At 55.9% G+C, this 5,911-nt stretch overlaps 1 long non-coding RNA gene across 1 annotated transcript in view; it reads right to left on the reverse strand.

The window, feature by feature from the left end:
* Positions 1-1,482: 1,482 nt before the first annotated feature.
* The window catches only part of LOC108449696, a 7,388-nt gene continuing 2,959 nt past the window's right edge, over positions 1,483-5,911 (reverse strand). Inside the window, exons 2-3 of the long non-coding RNA XR_001865964.1 lie at positions 2,044-2,050; positions 1,483-1,494 (exon numbers count right to left, since the gene is read on the reverse strand). This is a non-coding gene — a long non-coding RNA (uncharacterized LOC108449696). The remainder of the gene's footprint in view (positions 1,495-2,043; positions 2,051-5,911) is intronic.

A 5,911-nucleotide genomic window follows, 5' to 3' on the forward strand; every position in this document is an offset into this window, starting at 1 on the left:
ATATGGAGCCTGGACAGGAGCAGATGGAGATGGAGAGCAGAGTCCAGCTGATCTGTCAGGTGACAGATGGCCTCCACGCTGGCTGGGGAGGGAGGCAGGGTCAGTGCTGGCAGCCAGCAACTGCAGCCACTCTTCCCTTTTTCTCCTTAATTTGTCTCAGAAGGCCTCTGTATTCCCCCTGCCGGGCTGTGCTCAGCTGCACAGAGGTTGTGGTGCTGGCGGGAGGGATGGTGGGGACCACAGGGCTCTCAAGTACCCCCTCTCCATCTCCAGGACATGACAAGACACTCCTGACACAAGAACCCAAACTCAGAGACATGAAACAACCCCAGGAAATAAATCTATTTTCTATATTTTTTCTCTTTTCAGCCTTTTTGGGATTCGCACAGCTTCTATGGGACAGGAGAATAAGGGAAAAGCATGAAAGTTCCCACAAAATATTTGTCCTTGTAAAGGAAGGAAGGAAGGAATTCGGAAGGAAGGAAGGAAGGAAGGAAGGAAGGAAGGAAGGAAGGAAGGAAGGAAGGAAGGAAGGAAGGAAGGAAGGAAGGAAGGAAGGAAGGCAGGCTTTTTCCCTTCTCTACAGACAGTTCAGGAGCACAAGACAAAAATGAACATTTTTCCTTCCATTTTGTTCCACTGGAAGAGAAGTTCAAGTGCCCCTCAGTGCCACCCGCTCACAATTAAGCACACAGAAAGTTAAGAAGCAAAACTAAGTGACACTTGGAAAAAACAAATATCCATCAGCTGCTGTGAGCTGGGAACTGACCTGAACCAGCCTGAAACCTCCTGTGGCCAGGAGCTGTCTCTGGCAGGGGCTATCCAGGCTCTGTGGCCACAGGTCCTGAGCTGGAGCTGCAGCTGCAACTGCAGCTGCCCTCAAATCAATCAGGTTTTGCTGTGAGACAACTCTGCTTCCAGAGGCTCAGTAATTAAGAGCCTATTTTTAGAGAAATGAGCCACCACATTAATCAATAAGGAGCAGCCAGGTCCTCAAGGGTAAGGAGGGTTGGAGTTGCCCTGCTCCAGTCTCTGGGGCTTGTCCCTAGTCCCATGATGTGTGGTTGCCCCCAGGTGCTTCAGGGAGCTCTGCCCCATGTCCCCACCTCGCTGGGGTCCCACAGGGCACATGGGACCTTTGGCCCCATTGGCCTTCCCAGGGGATGCTCCTGACAGGCAAGGGCTGCAAAAAGGAGTAGAGGGGCTCCTTAGGAACATCATCTGGGAGGGGTTTGGGAGGATGCCTCTGGCCAGCTGGACTAGGAGCTGCTGGTTCAGGTCTCAGCAGCAGCTCTTGGGGGACAGGAGGGGCACAGCCATCCCCACCACACGCTCCTGCTGTCCCTGCCAGGGCTGGCTCCCTCTGCCTCCCACCATCTCCTGCATAGCCCTGGTCTGCCCAGGAAGAAGAGCCAAGCAGCCCCTTTCCTGGGAATGTTCCCCCAGCACGAGGTGTTTAAATCATTTACAAAGCGCTAAAATAGAGCTGGCTCCCTTCCAGGCACTCTGGCATCCAGGCTCTGTAAACAACTCACTCACCAAGGGAGTCAGCCAGGAAAAAAGGCTTTTCATGTCCATTCCCCAGGCCCCACTTCCACAGAAACCTTCCAGCATGATCCTTTCTCAGCTGCAAGAGCAGCAAAATTGTTTAAGGTCTTCACTGACGTTCCTTTTCCCCCAAGCATGCTTGTGGACATCCCACACAACTCCCTTCTGCCAGTGGACGGAAAAAGAGAAGGACTCTCTGCAAAAAAAAAAATTAGCTGATGTGGTAAGTCTGATGTGTCTGTCCCTGCCTTGGATATTTCCTAGGTTCCCTTACAGAGGCAACTTATTTTTTTAATAGCATTGACCTTTATGGAGAAAAGAATTCACCTGGGTATTTTCTCATGGCTTCTGAGCTGCACCTAGGGACTCGCAGGGAGAATCAAGATATCTCCAAGGATAAAAAGACAGAGGAAAGAGGACATTTATTTCTTAGGCTGAAAGTGATTCACCAAAAATCACTGGGATGCAAGTGGAAAATGCCAGGGATCAGAACACAGCCCAGCTTTCAAAATCCCAACCATGCCGGGAGAGCAAGGTCTGGGCTAGCCAGGAGATCAGCTGCAAGAGGAGCCACCCAGCATCTCTTTCCACTGCAGGGTCTGTGGCAGCTCTCAGCTGCTCTCCCCAGGGCCCCCAACCCAAAGGAACACCCCAGGAGCTGGAGCTCCCACCCTGCGACTCCCCAGATAACCAGCAAGTTCCCAAAACTCCTACTCTGGTCTCACAGAGGCAAGACACGGAGTTCTGCAGCCTCACCTGCTTGTGCCACACCTGGATGGGGATCACCCCTAATCCTGCTGGAGCAGCTGAACCTCCTGGGTCCTCTGCAGCACCAGGTGCAAGGCAAAGGATGCAGTTCCCTGGTTGCCCAGCTGTGAGAGGGAAGGCTGGGGAACTTCATCCATCCTGCTTCCTCCATCCTGCTGCTGGGTGTGGTCCATACTGTGGCACAAGTTAGAGTCACCTCCAGGAGGGTGACACTGAGGCTGACAGGGTGCTTGGGGGGGTCAGAGAGTACCAACTCATTATCCAAACACACCCCATCCTAAGGCTGGGAGCTCCTGTGCACCCCAAAGGGGATTATCCCCTCAGAGTGGGCAGTAGTGGATCTGGAGCTCTGCCTGACGAGTTGCACAGAGGGAGAAGAAGCCTCTTGTGAAGAAAAATAACCCTCTACAAGATGAGAACCCACACATGGCTGCAATTTGGGAAGCGCTGTCCACCTTCTCTCGGGTTTTGCCAGTGGATCCACATCACACTCTGACCCACCCAGCTCCTGCCACCCCTGCACCTGCTGCTCCAAGGGGCACCTGTGGCAGAGCCAGATGCAGCTGAGCATCCACCCCCACCCGCAGGGTGTAGGTGTCCCTCCTGCATGCTGGCCTGCGGTGGCAGTGATTAGGTAGCACAGGTGCTGGGCACGAGTCAGGCATATGGTCAGTGAGAAACACCTGACAGAGGAGGACCTGAGTCAGCACTCTCCAAGGAAACCTCAGAGGAGCAACGATGGAAGCACGGAGTGCTGGGGCAGCAGGCCTGGAGGGCTCACAGAGCTGTGGGACAGTGAGGACAGAGCCCCAGCCCCGAGGATGGGGCAGAATTGCCCCTAGCCTGGCACTGGGCTGGAGGAAGAGGAGGGTGAGGAAGGCTGATCCCACACCGGGGGAGCACAGCCAGCAGCTTCCAGGTCCTGTGCCCCTGCCCACTTCTGCCATGAGGCAGGAGGAGCAATCATCCCACAGCTCTCCTTCCCAGATGCTGGAAGCGGCTGCTGTTACTCCTTGCCATGAGGCCTCTGCTGAGGGCTGGCCCATGAAATATGCATGGCGTGTCCTCCCCTTCTAAACTGCATCTCCTCCTCCTCGCCTATTTGTCTCACATTCAAATGTTTCTTCACATTCTACAGCTTCTCAAGCCATCCATAACAGCTTCTCCTGGATTTATTCCCATCGCTGGTGCGGCCAAAAGTGCCCATGGAAGGACTTGGATGTGTGTTATCTGGCCTGGGCCATGTTCCCTGTGTGGGATACAGCAGTATGGTTGTGTCCGTGGTGTGTGTTCTAGCCATGGGCTGGACTGAGCCACTGTGAGCAGGGACCGGCCCCTCTGTGCCAGCAGCACCTGCCTGGGCATGGTGGGGACAGGGACAGCAGCCTTGAGGGCATTATGTCACAGCCAAAGGGGATTGGGAGCTGGGGTATCAGTGCTCTGCAAGGCCACGGTGACCCAGGAGGGCTTGGCACAGTCCCCACAGCAGCCAGGAGCATCCCTTGTCAGTCTCCCCACCACTGGCAGGGCTGCCAGCTCAGGGATTTCCTCTGCTTCAGGTACAACCATCCTGAGAGAAACCCCATCAGATTTCACTTCCACCAAAAAGTGGCTTTTTTACATTTCATCTCTGAGTTTGGGCCTGAGAATAAAGTTTCTTCAGGAACTCAGACCTGGTTTTGCACCACAAGCTCTCAGTCCCAGCCGGACGCTGCAGGGCTGCAGCTCTGCTGGCACAGCAGGCAGCGCTTGGAAGCTTCCCCTGCTAGGACCAGGCGAGTGTTTCCCAGGGGTGACTGGTGCCATTAGAGCCTTTGAAGGGAATTTTCTGTGACACCTGGATGAGAAACAAGGTTTGAACTGCAGCCCAAGAATTCGTATGTGCAGTCTCATCATGGCAAGGAGCTTCAGGTAAATTATTATTATCTCTAAATGGCACAAAAGAGTTAGCACAGCACAGGGAATGTTTTGAAGGAAGTGGATGCTTTTCCAGAACTTTGTACCCAGCTCTGTCAGAGGCAATGCCCCGTCTCCGGCTGTCTCTGTGGAAGGACAAGATGTTCCCAAAGAAAACCTTACAAATGAGCTCAGGGAATCTCCGTGGTTTCACTGTTGGTTACAGCAATGTCAGTGTTAGGGAGGGCAGGAAAAAACAATTGCAGGAACTAATTTTCCCAGCTCCTGCCTGCGCTGAGCATTCCCAGCACAAGATGTCACTGAGGAACTGAATTTGGACAGCTCTGCATCAGCCCAGCGTCATCATGGAAACGAGACTGGAGAGATGGGCATGGAGAAGGAACATGGTCACAGAGAGAGGATGTGGGCACAGAGAAGGGATGAGGGCACAGAGAAGGGGCACGGGCACAGAGAAAGGACGCAGCTGTGATGCTGCTGTGAAACAATCCTGCGAAAAGGAAGGGAGGTACCTGATCTCCCAGGCCAAGACTCGGGAGCATTTCTGGCCGAGGGGTGTCAGGGAGGTGCTCGGCGATCTCCGGAGCTCAGCACTGAGTGCGCCGGGGAGGAACAGCTCAAGCAAACCCCTGCTAGGAGCAGGACAGGCACTCGTCCTGCCTGGGAAGATCCCGAGGTCCTGCCAGCCCCAGACGGAGCAGGCGAAGGTAAACAGCCCCAGCCCGTGACGAGGGAGCCAAGTCTGCTGCCTCAAGCACCCCAAGCACCCATGGACCCCGACCAAATGAGCGAGTATCCAGCTGAAATCCCCAACCTGTTGATGCACACATCAGGAGGAGCAAGTGCGGGAGCTTGAAACATCTCTCCCATGATAGGTCCCGCAGGTCTGGGATCCCCTCCCCAAGTTTTTCCAGCTCCATAGGCTGGATATACCACAGCCTGCCCCAAGGATACGAGGGAACAAGGACCCTTTGAGGCATCCTTGGGCCCTCTCTGGCGCTGCCCTGAGCAGTCAGTAGCCCCTTGGCTCTGCAGGGTTGGCCCCGGTGCTCCCACAGGTCCCCTTCAGGGACCACTTCAAAGTTCCCTTGGGACCTTCATAATTTTCCCAAGGGCTCCTCCAAAGGCATGAGGCTCTTTTTGCCCTGCTCCCAGCACTACTCCAAGCCCCACCCAGGGCTCCCCTCCAGCAGCACCTGCCCCTCCAGGCCCTGCCTGGGGTTTCCGGGGAGGGAGGTGTCCCCGGGACCGGCTGCGTCAAGGGGATAGGAATGGGGAAGGCACCGGCCAGGGGGCTGCGGGAGCGGGGTGCACTGGGCAGGGTGGCTCCAGTCCTGGTGCTGGCCCCGGTGACGGTGCCAGTCCCGGTTCGTATCCCCGTGTCGGTCTTGGTCTCTATCCCAGTGTCGGTCTTGGTCGCAGTCCCGCTCCCGACCGTAGTTCCGGTCCCAGTGCCAGTCTCGGTGCCGGTGCTGGTCCCGGTCCCTGTCCAGGTCCGAGTCCTGGTGCCGCTCCCGTTTTCGGTTCCAGTGCCGGTCTCGGTGCCGGACCCGTTCCCAGTCCCGCTGCCGGTCCCTGTCCTCGTGTCGGTGCCTGTCCCGGAATCAGTCCCAGTTCCCATCCCCGTGGCCGTGCTGATGCCTGTCTCGGTGCCAGTGCCACTCCCATTCCCAGTCCCGCT

This window comes from Corvus brachyrhynchos, unplaced genomic scaffold (genome assembly GCF_000691975.1).
Source record: "Corvus brachyrhynchos isolate BGI_N302 unplaced genomic scaffold, ASM69197v1 scaffold19, whole genome shotgun sequence".
In the NCBI taxonomy this organism is placed as follows: Eukaryota; Metazoa; Chordata; class Aves; order Passeriformes; family Corvidae; genus Corvus; species Corvus brachyrhynchos.